We start from the raw sequence: 12,946 nt of genomic DNA, 5'->3' as shown, positions 1-12,946 counted from the left end.
AAACACTGTTCCTCTGAATGCTCGCTGAATCTGCACAAGCTCCCAATGACATTATTGGATACATACTGCACATGCAGGAGAAACTGGAAAACCAAGGGGAATTATGTAAATTCATGGAAGTCTGTGGATTTAAATGGGGGGGGGGGACAGGGGGTTTGACCATTCTACATGGTGCACCACATGGTTAATTCTCATTTTGACTGAAGTTCAAAATTTTTAGTCTTCTTTCCATCTTCATAAAAGGTATTTGCATAAAAATGTGCTATGACTGTGTTCTGCAGTGCTGCCTTCTCTACCAAATGAAGCGCTGCTGCAACTTTTGATGCAGTCAAACCCTACCACCACTTCAGACCAGCCAGTAGGACTCTGAGCTGTGTTTTCGGACGTAAACAGTCCTATCGCCATTTGAAAAAAAGGTTAATGTAGTGTGGGTGTGTTGGGGAGGCACAAATGTATTTTATTTATTTATTTTTCTCCCCCATCCAGTCCAATTTTTTCCTGCCTGGTGTTTCTAGGGAGAACACTGCTTAATTTGTGTGTCCTCAGAAGAAATGTGGGTCACATGCCATGTGCAGTTACATACTAAGTACTTGACGTTGTGTGACCTGTAAACATGCTTCTGTTTCCAAGGAATTTAAATCCTCAGTTTACGATTGTAACTATTCAATCAGATTCAGCATTAAAGCAATAGTAAATTTGCAGCCTATTTAATCCTGATTAATGAGAGCAACAATACAGAAATGTTGGCAGCACATAAACAAGAAACAAGGGACATTATAGCTTATGTAGCTCAGCTAAAACATGCTAAATTAAAGGAAAATGCTTATGCAAAAAGGCAGCTAACAGGTACAGTATTTTCATGTACGGGTGTAAACATTTAAAAAATGTTTTTTACTCATATTTGAAAGAAATAACAAAAATACCTTTACCTACAAAGAGCACTTAATAGATTTTTAACTTGTACATGTCTATACCTGATGGTGTAAACCATATTTTTATAGTTAATTTGCATTGAAAAAACTGTTTATCAAGTTCAACCCCCTCCAAATGACATATACTGTATATAAATAACAATACATTTGTCTTACAGAGCATATGTTTTTAGATCCAAGATCCCCATTTGAAAACTTGGAAGAGTCAGAAGAAAAAGTCAATTTAGTGAACAAAATATAAAGAATTATATTATGAAAAGTTGCTTAGAATTGGCCATACTATAACATACTAAAAGTTAACTTGAAGGTGAACTACCCCTTTAAGATTCCAATAGCCTATGATATTATACATGTCCAAGAAATCATCCAAGCCCCTCTTAAAGGCATTAATAGTCAGCCATCATAACATCTCTATGAATAACTACCTACTCTGCTTTTAATGAAAGTTCTTTTCCTCTAGTCTAAAGGGGTAGCCCCTTCTGCATTGATCTTTTATATGTGCAAACTTAACTACTGTGACTTGATATATATACATCTTGTAAGATTATTCTTCTCTCATTTGATTCAGATATCTGTACTATTAATTATACTACAACAAGGTAGTGAATTCAGGGGAATTTTCAAAGTAAAAAAATATGAAATTCAAAGTAATTTTTTGGATACTTCGACCATTGAATAGGATACTACGACTTCGAATTTACTTTGATTCAAAGTAAAAATCGTTCGAATATTCGACCATTTGATAATTGAAGTACTGTCTCTTTAAAAAAACTTTGACTTCAATACTTCGCCAAATTAAACCTGCCGAAGTGCTATGTTAGCCTATGGGAACCTTCTACAACCATTTTCTAAGTCTTTACACATCGAATAAAAATCTTTCGATCGATCGCTGAAATCCTTAGAATCGAACGATGTTTATTCAACCGCAGGATTGCCAAATTTGCTGAAAAAACGTTGATTCACATATTCGAATTCAACGTTTTTTAATTCGATAGTCGAATTTCGAAGTTTTTTGTACTTCGAAATTCGACCCTTGATAAATCTGCCCCCAAGTGTCTTAATTGAAATACAAATATACATCATATATTGTTTTAGCATACTGTTAAATGCTCTGTATAGTTTTATAGTCATGTCCTTTTATAGGGGTGGTTCACCTTTCCGTTAAATTTTAGTATGTTATAGAATGGCAAAAGCTAAGCAACTTTTCAATTGGTCTTCATTATTTTTTTAATAGAATTTTTTAATAATTTGCCTTCTTCTTCTTCTGACTCATTCCAGCTTTCAAACTGGGGTCACTGTCCCGATCTAAAAAACAAATGTTCTGTAAGGCTACAAATGTATTGTTATTGCTGATATGATATACTGTACTTTATATTACTCGTCTTTCTATTCAGGTCTCTCCTATTCACATTCCAGTCTCTTATTCAAATCAATTCATGGTTGCTAGGGTAATTTGGACCCTAGCAACCAGATTGCTGAAACTGCAAAGCTAAATAGATCAAAAACCACAAATTATAAAAAATGAAAACCATTTGCAATCTCTCCAAACCTTCCATTACTGATTACAGAGTGTTGGATGCAAACATGTGTGCATGGGTTGGTTCCTAATAAAATAGTTTGGGGGCATAATAATAACAGACAACTGGATACCATGAAGAGAAAAAATGGGATGAGAAAGCTTGACCAAAACCCCCTTGTCATTATCCATTAATTATACACTGTAGTGTATGCAGCTGTCACTCCAGAGTGCAAGCAAGCAGGCTTTTTTTCTGGTGAAACAGACCTCAAGGAGAAAATCTAGGACGGTTTTGTGAAAGCACATAGCGTTGGTCAAACCACTAGATTTGCTGCAATACTGTACTGGGTGTGCACACAATGAATGAGGTTAGTAGTGATGGCCAAATTTATTTGCCAGGCGCGAATTCCCACGTTTTCGGCCCTGGAGAATAAATTCACGAAACTGACGCGAAAATTCCCTTGCGTCAAAAAAATGGATGCCGGCGCAATTTCGCCAAAAACAGACGCTGGTGTCCAAAAAATGGACGCCGGCACCGTTTTGCAAATTTCACAGGAAGTTCGCAAAGGGAAACGCCTCAAATTCGCCCATCACTAGAGGTAAGTGTTAGTAAGATCATAAGGATCTTCATGTGGACAATAATAGATGTTTTCCATAAAAATAAAAACTAGATTAGTTATTTTTAGACATTGCTAATTAAATCTCCATGAGGTATGTATAAAGGAAACAACAGGAATCTATTTAACAGTTACTTATGTTAATATGTTGGATCATGTAACACTTGTATGACTCCACCTCTGCTTTTATACATTTTGAAACAAACAGCATACTATTGCATACCATTTAAATGAAAACTAAACCATAAAAATGAATATGGCTAATCATGCCATATTTTATATACTGCACTTATTGCACCAGCCTAAAGTTTCAGCTTGTCAATATCAGCAATGATCCAGGACTTCAAACTTGTCACAGGGGGTCACCATCTTGGACATTGTCTGTGACACTCACATGCTCAGTGGGCTCTGAGCAGCTGTTGAGAAGCTAAGCTTAGGGGTCGTCACAAATTAACAAGCAGAAAATGAGGTGTGTCTATAATATATGCTAATTATTGAATTAGGATGCTAGTTGCATTGGTTTCTGTGCTGTCATGTAGTAATTATCTGTATTAATTACTAATCAGCCTTATATTGTGACATTTATATTCTATGTGTACTGTATATTGTGAGCGGGTCCCTAAGCTCAGTAAGTGACAGCAGCACAGAGCATGTACAGTGAATCAGCAGAAAAGAAGATGGGGAGCTACTGGGAGGCTTTGAGAGGCACAGATCTTTACTGCTAAAGGGTTGTGGTTGCCTTGGGTTGGTACAGAAACCCAAAGCATAATGTACAACATTTCTAGTTAAGCTTTAGTTTTCATTTAAAACTAACGATGACTTGACTATAATGACTACTTCTCATGTTCTAGAACTGATCTAACACATTACTGTATCGTATTCTTTTTAGTGTCCTGTTGTAAAAACCTAATGCCTTGTATATACCTGGCACATTGAGGGTTAATACAAACTTTACTTACCCATGCAGTTTTTAGGCAATAGTGAATATACTGTAGTTAGCTGTACAAATAAGCAAGGTTTTCTCCCTCATGACCTATCACACAAAGCATTCAGTGACACAGTATACTGTATCCCAGCATTAATTTCAACAGAAACATGTGTAACATGGTGGGACATAATAAATATTTTAAGGAACTGCATCTATTAGGAGCTTGGAGAAAAACATTTATTTTTCAGTGCTCAGGCTGATTATCGAAACATCTAGTATTATGACAAACAATTACAAAAACACATATTGCTTCTTTTTAATAACTTTAACATAACCTAAATGTAAGTGCAGCTAAATGATCTATTGCTTGGGACCAGGGTTTTTTATGGTTAAGGAATCACCCTTTTCTCCATACCTTAAATGTTCTAAAAATCATTTAAACAGTAATAAATCCAATAGTATTATTTTGCCACCAATATGGATTCATGCAACTTAGTTACTGTCACGTGTTTGATTATTACAGAAAAAATGGAAATTGTTTTTAAAGAAATAGCATTATTTGCTTAAACTGGAGATTATGGCAGTTGCCCTTACTGTCATTCCATTCTTTCTGGATAAAGGGTTTCCGGATAAGGGATGCCATAACCTGTACTACAAACATTGGCATTTTATCAGCATGAAACTTTATACTAGTGTAGTGGAGCTTAAAATTCTGTTACAAAAGAGCTGTAAAAAAGGACACAAAAACTTGCATGCAGTAGCTTTGTACACAGCATTTTACACCACGTTTCACATCAAAAGTTCTTCGCTACAATTGCACAGTTACCTGTAAAACATGATCTTTGGTTCCATTCCAAATTGCAGATGAAAAACAATATTCAAATGAATGGGTTTACTCTGATTTGCATCAATGTTTTCTTACTCTTCACATTGCTTGCATCATATTCATTTATAAGTATTTATTATAAATAATACCTTTCAAGACGGATCCCTACCAGACGATTACTGGGGATTAATAATTTTAATGAAAATATCTCTAGGGATTGAGCCTCAACATGCCAAGCAATTAAATGCAAATAAACGATGGTTGACAAGCTGGCATAATTATATTCTTTTATAGCAAATGTTTTCTTTGTAGATAGTGATTGACAGAGTAAATGGATTGTTTATGTTGCTTATATTTTAGGAGGTTATGTTGTGCTGTTTCTGTATATCTATAAAACATAAAGGATAAATATGCAGTAAATGCTAGGATTTGGCAAGATGTAAATACAGCCTCTAATCCATTAACCTAAATAGTATTTGTTATTTGACCTAAATATTTTGTTTGGAATATGTGGAGATATGACTTAGCAATGTGTCTGAGATCCATCACTTCAATACATTTGAGTACTTTTGGAGTAATTTGGATGCCTGCACGCCTCCCCCTCATGAATATGGCATTGCCGAAAGCAGGCAGCATTGTATTCAGTGGGGAAACATACTATAGGTATCTATTTTGGAGTGCAGAGACCTGCGACAGTTTTTTAAAGGGCAAGTGCAGAAAATGTGATGGATTGTACAAGTGTTTTGCACTTGAAATCATGTCCTCCACCGTTTTCTACTTGATATTCCTAAAATAGCATAAATCCACATTGAGAAAAAAACAATCCTAATAAAATCTTAATTTTATTTTTCCGATTTGTTGCTGGGGCGACTAATCTCCCCTGAATCTGCTTGTGTGGACTGACCCTAAGAGGTCTGGCAGCAATCTGTAGAATCCAGTACCAGTGTGTGCAAGGCAGCCCTATCCTAACCTCAGATCCTGAAAATGATGCATAATAGTATCACAACTGTACATTAAGGTGCAAATGTACTAAGGTCCAAATGGGAAATTTTCATTTATTTTTTTTTGATCAAAACTCAGAAGTTAAATTTAAAAGCACCAAGGAATTTGAATGTGTGATTGATCACACCTCAACCCTGGAAACAGTTCTAATTTGAATATTCACCACCTAAAACCTGCCAAGTTTATGTTGAAGTCAATGCAGAGGTCCCTTGAAGTATATAGAAGATGTTAATAGTAGTGATGAGCCAAGTTTTGCTGTGAAAATTATGTCCCATAGTCTTCAATAAAAAAAATGTTGTGTGTCAAAATAAATTGTCGTAGCAAAAGTCTGGGTTGTTTTTTGGAGAAAAACTCAATTCAAATTAGATTCTCATTCGATTTTTCGGGTAGGGACGAAATTTTTTTTTTTTTAATACAAAAAAAATTCCACCTTTGATAAATAATCCCAGTAAGCCTCATATACTTTATATATATATATATATATATATATATATATATATATATATATATATATATATATATATATATATATATATATATATATATATATATATAGTCAACTACAAGAGGTCCTCTGCACTCAACCCATTATCAATATATAGTGACATTTTGTGCATACTGCTACTGAAAAATGCCTTACCCTTTAAACAAAACAGGGATTGTTTGTCCATATATTGCAATATATTTAAGATGGCCAACTATGTCAAAGTCATCCCATATCTGGCCAGTCCTACGCTTAATTTTCATCTGATTCATTAAGAATTCAATTGCTTAATTATACATTTTACAAAGGGACTAAGTTTTACCTGCAACTTACTAGCTGCTTTCAAAGTAAAACTCCCAAACTTGGCTGCCCTTTTATTAGACACCAGTGGGATCACCTGACTATAGCTGGGAAGGGTGGGAGCTACAACATGGAGCTGGTCACTGCTCCTGTATAACTATAACAAACAAGGGAAAGTTGTGCTCACCACTATTTTTTAAAACCATTAGGCGGGGGTGCAATGAGGGTGTGACCACAAAATACATATAGTCAACTACAAGAGTCCTCTGCACTCAACCCATTATCAATATATTTAAGACAGTGACATTTTGTGCATACTGCTACTAAAAAATGCCTTACCCTTTAAACAACTGACAGTAGAATTTGATATGACAGTAGAATTTGATAGCTGGAACGGTCCAAATCCTAAGACGGACGAATGGCTAGTGTCAGAGGGTTGATAGTTGTCACCCCCGCCCTCTATGACGCCATAACGCTATATGGCCTAAGGCAGGATGGACTTTAAGGGCTAAATGGTCTACTGTGGACAATGGTCACTCATATAGTTTATACTAGGCCATACAAATAAATGATCCCCACTCTGTTACTTAGATTCCAGAGTGTTAGCATAGTGTCAGCATGTCTCTTATGCCCTTTTGCAGAAGTGTTGCTCAATAGCTGTCTGTACCACAATGGCTATGTTTAGCCAACAGATGTTTACGAGGCTGTGGACAGTTGGAACCAGAAACTCTTATGTTGCAAAACTGCACATCTTACAGGAATGTACAAATATATGCCAGTAAGTCTCCTCGCCGGACCATGTATGGTATTTCCTTGAACCCCTTGTCACAATTACTGTAAATGCCTTCTGAAAGCTATATAACGCCTGGACCAAGAGGTGGGTCTTTGGTAAGTCCTTGGCTGACATTCTGTGTGTTACTCCAACAGCTTACCCAGACAAAACTGTTATGTTGTATTATGTAAGAATAAATTGCCTGACTATTACTAAAGGTTTTCCTTTACTGAGTTTTGTCTTACACGAGGTCAAAAATGGTATTACTAAAAATACCATCATATGGTGACCCGCCGACTGTGATTCATTTTTTTCCAGTCAATTTTTTTCAGGCAATGGAGGGCTCCAGGCTGTGGCCATTGGAGTGTACCCGAGGAAGCTTTGTTCTCGGATGTCGATAGTTTACCCGTGGATATCTCTTTTCCAGGAAGGTTTCCCCGTAAAGCTTTACTTTAACGGATGATGGATACACGCGCGTAAGTACCCCCCGGGGTGGGGTATATATGTTTTTCTAACTTCTTCTTTTTGCCTATTGTTGTGTTAATTGTTGTGTTAATCAGCTGAAATTATCTGCCATTCATGATAGGAATCCGCAGTTTCCTTCCTGTTTTTGTATTTTGTACGTCTGTTATTCCTTATCATGAAGTGTAGTCTAAAACATCTTGAAATAGAAATTACACGTGTACTGTATGTTGTTTGATGAATGCAAAAGGATCCATGAATGTTGAATGTTTGCCTAGCTGAGTGTGTGAATAACTTTAGTGTAACTGTCATATGCCTAGCCGAGTGTGTGAATAACTTTAGTGTAACTGTCATATGTGTAATGGTGTACGAGAGAATTTGTGGCTCTATCTCAGAGTCTGCTTGCTGCGTGAAGTGTGAATCACTTTCCTGTCTGTTTGAATTGTCAGATGAAAAACGAGAGCCCTACAAACATTTAGGTGTTGTCCAACTGCAACTTCAAACCTATTTTCTCCCTTTCCACTCAATTGTAAGCTTGTTCTAAATTACAGAGAAAAGTATAACATAATTTTTTCCTGCAGGTGACTCCAGTTTATATGTTTGTTTTCCCTGTTTGTTTTATAAACCAATGTTAATAGCTCGCTGCTAAGCTTTTTGCATCCTACAGGTCTGTTAGAGCATATTTTGAATGTAATACTTGTGTGTATGTTAGAAAGAAAAGGACTTGACTTGACTTGACTTGACGGTTATATGACTTTGATGTGTCTGTAATGAATATGTTTGCCTTACTGTTTTTAGTTCTCTTTAATGTTTAAATGTTTTAGTAGGTACCTCTGGTAATGTAATATTTGTTCTATGGGTCTATCACTAAAATATTGTCATTTTGTCTTAGACTATCATGTCACTATTCTTATCTTATCCTAACATTGTCTTCTTTGTTACTATTCTCATAGTAACATTAGTTCTCTTGTGTATTTCTGTTTGTGAATGGGTTACTCGTGAATAAGGTTAATTCACTCCACTTGTCTTTCTTGTGTTAACAGAAATATTAGTGTTGTCTCTTTAAATGTTCTCTGTTATAGTTTTTGTCTCAAACTAAACTTACTTCTCTTTTTTATCTTTATGTGTCAGATTGATAACTCTTTTTCTAAGTGTATTATGTTTGACTTGTGATCTGAAAAAAAAACATGTTCCATCAGTTTGGAATATCTAACAATCCTCCTAGATATGCTAGTTGAGTGCCCAAAACATTTTAAGTTTCAAAGCCTTTGTTAAGTGTCACAGCTGAGGGGACAAGACTGCGTTTTCCTGGCCAGAGGGCGATAGTTTTCTTCCCTCACAACTTGAAATTCTACTGTGACAGATAAAGGATACGTGAAAGAGTAAATATTTTACTATGCAAATTGCATGCTATTAGATCTAGCAGGCTTTTGCCCACCAATAGAAAGTGATATTTCTCACATATACTTCAGCTGAGACATTACACCTATGCTCTGCTCCTTGCTCAGCAAACTTAGATCCAGTCCTTTATATGGATACCAGGAGCAATTAAATGCCAAATTTGAATGTGCCTATTGGCAATTTTAGAGTGATACAGGGTTACACAATCTCAGAACTTTTTGGTTCCACAGACGGTGCAGCCCCCAGTAATAAAGATTCTTATTGAGCTAATGGTTCAGAATGTTTTAAGCTTATTAACAGTAGTACTTCCCCTGAATATTCTGAAGACAAACGTCCTGACGACCAAATAAATCACCGTCAGTTGTTTCACACTGAAGTACTTAATGGTGCATTAGACTTACAGCACCCTTTAGAGGAAATCTAGTTCATAGTCCAATTAATAACAAGAAGGATTCTGTTTGCTGGTACTGTCATAAAAACTACATTTCCCAGAATCCTCCGTTGCACAATATTTCAGATACTCACTGTTTTGTAACTTCCTCTTTTGTCAGCTCGCTGGCTCAGGAAATTTTAACCACAGCAAATATTTTTAACTTTACCATTTCATACTCATCTGTATTTTTTTTTCTGTATCTCCTGCATCTGGATCTTTTTCACCAACATGAAGGTAAACTTGATGCAGTTTGGATCCATACCCGATTCACTCATTGGTACAGGTTAAATTATTTTCATTATTCTCTAGACAGATGTGAATCTATTATTTCATATTATTGTACTGCATTTGCAGTACAACAAGAGGGGAGTATTATATTGTGAGGTTATGTTGTTGTTACTATTTTTTCTAATTAAATAAGTTTCAGTTCATAAAAATGCAGCTTATGTGCTTGTGCCGCTGCTAAAAAAAAAAAAATTCTCCCGTAATCTTTGCACTTGTGTATCTTGCATCACAAGCCTGCAAGTGTAAGAAAATGCAGAAGTGACTTAAATTTATTGTTGATTTTGTCTGATAACCAGTAATTTCACTACCAAATTTGTAGAAATAAATGATGCTACTAAAATGGGTCTATGTCATTCTCATTTAGGCTAAAAATATAAATATATATATATAAAAATATATATATATAGATACAAGAGAGAACTTGTTAAATGTTTTTCCTGGTTATGATTAATCAATATTATTTTGTTATAAGAAGGAAACAGTACAGGTTGTATTTGATAATTTACACAATTAAATTTTCGATTCTGTTACAAAATTGCAAATATCACTGATATTAAGTGGAGTTGTGTCTTTGTACCATCCCACTTCCAACAACACAATTACTGGCAGCATTTGGTTGGATTTATTCCCAGCTGTCCTGTCAATTCTCTGCAACAATCCTATCAGGTGTTGTGGACTTTCCCCATTTGAATTAAACACAAGAAAACGAACGTCCTTCACTCATATCATAAATGTACAACCACTTCTCATTACTGACAGTTCATACAGTAGTTTCATTAGAGTTCTTTAGCTAGTACATTAGACAAGTCAGTATTACCAGAACACCAGATATTGTCACATTGTCTCTTTGTTTCCAGGTTGGTGATCTGAGCAAAATTCCATCAGTAGCTGTTGAGATTATTCCAATCCATTCCAAATAGAACAGCTATCATTGATCACACCACTCATTGAAAGAAACTCTACATACATACAAAGAGCCATTTCCAAGTTTGCCATTCATATCTGTGATGCCTTTACATTTTTGCCTATCCTAATATCGAATCCATGGACTGATTATGAACTCTAAAAAGAACTGTACAGAGACTGCTGCATTGACTGAATACAAGTGACTGTTGAATATTTCTTCATATGCCTATCCACCGCCATGATGTCTCTCTGATTGGACTTTCCCCTATAATGAACTGATGGACTGATATTGAAACGGGTTAATTTTAAGGTTTAGATTCATACAGTATTGAATGTGATATAGTTAAATTGTGTGCAATTTATAAGAACAATGGGAATGTGATAATGTAACATTTTCTCTATATGTTTAGATTTAGATTAGTTATGAAAACAACAAAGGTAAAATTGCATCTGTTTAAACAGTTTTTAGAAGGGAAGTTTCCTGTAATTACTTATTATTGTATTATTGCCCCAGGTCCTCAGCTCTATATGTAGCCGGTTGTGTGTAAACAGCACTGACGTAGAAAAAAATATAGACCCCATAATAATAGAACTCTGTCATGTGCTAATATTAGTATTGAGTAGAGTCTAGATTCCACGACTAGTCCCACCCATCATGTTAAATCTATAAAAAAAATATAAATCTTATCACCGTCATAAACTAAGCTCTATAGTTAATATAGATATGGGTATATAGAATTTGTGTGAAAGTAGGGAGGGGTGTGTGTATGGGGCTGGGTTTTCATTTGGAGGGATTGAACTTGATGGACTTTGTCTTTTTTCAACCCAATTTAACTATGTAACTATAAACATAGAGGTTGTTCAAATAAATAGAGTAGCTGACCAAAATAGTATGATTTTAGATTAGTATGTGTTTTGATAGGAAAAAGAAGGTTGTACTCATATTGTTTCTGAAATGTTTGTTGAATGTCATATAGTCAAAGTTTTAGAACTGCAACAATAAGTGTAATCTTTTTATAGAACAGTTCAGTTATTCCAAATGATTAGGTAAAATTTTATAGCTGGTTAAACAACTCCATTGGAAGTTTCATTAAGTCTATCCATGTCATCCTAGCCTTAATACTTGGTCTATATTTCTCTGTTAGAATTTGTGCTATAAGCACCTCCCCCCAACTTCTGCTTTCATTTGATTTACATCTATAAGATAAAGCTTTTCTCAGCCATGTGTGGGGAGGTTTGAAAGAAAGAAAGAATAATTTTTTACTTTTCAATAGTAATGAAATCAGTATTATATTAGTCTCTTAGAACATGTTACATATATATTATATATTCTTTGTCATTTTATAGGGTTTTCTGTTCCCAACTGCACTTAACCAAGTTATTTCATGACACAGGATGTATCTGTAGCTCCCTAGCTTCCTGTTTTTTCTTTTCACTGATTTCAGCTTTCAGCTGCACTTCTGTACTGGTGCTGCCATGACGTTGAACTGTAACTCACAACAACGTACACCACTGTCCCATTTATAATAGACCTCCCTTGTTCCTGGGGGTCCTCTCAGCACTCTTACTGTGCCTGTAATTACTAATGTGAAACATATGTAATGTTTCAAGAGAGGAATGACAGTAGAATTTGATATGACAGTAGAATTTGATAGCTGGAACGGTCCAAATCCTAAGACGGACGAATGGCTAGTGTCAGAGGGTTGATAGTTGTCACCCCCGCCCTCTATGACGCCATAACGCTATATGGCCTAAGGCAGGATGGACTTTAAGGGCTAAATGGTCTACTGTGGACAATGGTCACTCATATAGTTTATACTAGGCCATACAAATAAATGATCCCCACTCTGTTACTTAGATTCCAGAGTGTTAGCATAGTGTCAGCATGTCTCTTATGCCCTTTTGCAGAAGTGTTGCTCAATAGCTGTCTGTACCACAATGGCTATGTTTAGCCAACAGATGTTTACGAGGCTGTGGACAGTTGGAACCAGAAACTCTTATGTTGCAAAACTGCACATCTTACAGGAATGTACAAATATATGCCAGTAAGTCTCCTCGCCGGACCATGTATGGTATTTCCTT

The sequence above is a fragment of the Xenopus laevis genome, chromosome 5L (genome assembly GCF_017654675.1).
Source record: "Xenopus laevis strain J_2021 chromosome 5L, Xenopus_laevis_v10.1, whole genome shotgun sequence".
NCBI classification, from domain to species: Eukaryota; Metazoa; Chordata; class Amphibia; order Anura; family Pipidae; genus Xenopus; species Xenopus laevis.
Note: the sequence above shows the minus strand (reverse complement) of the source record.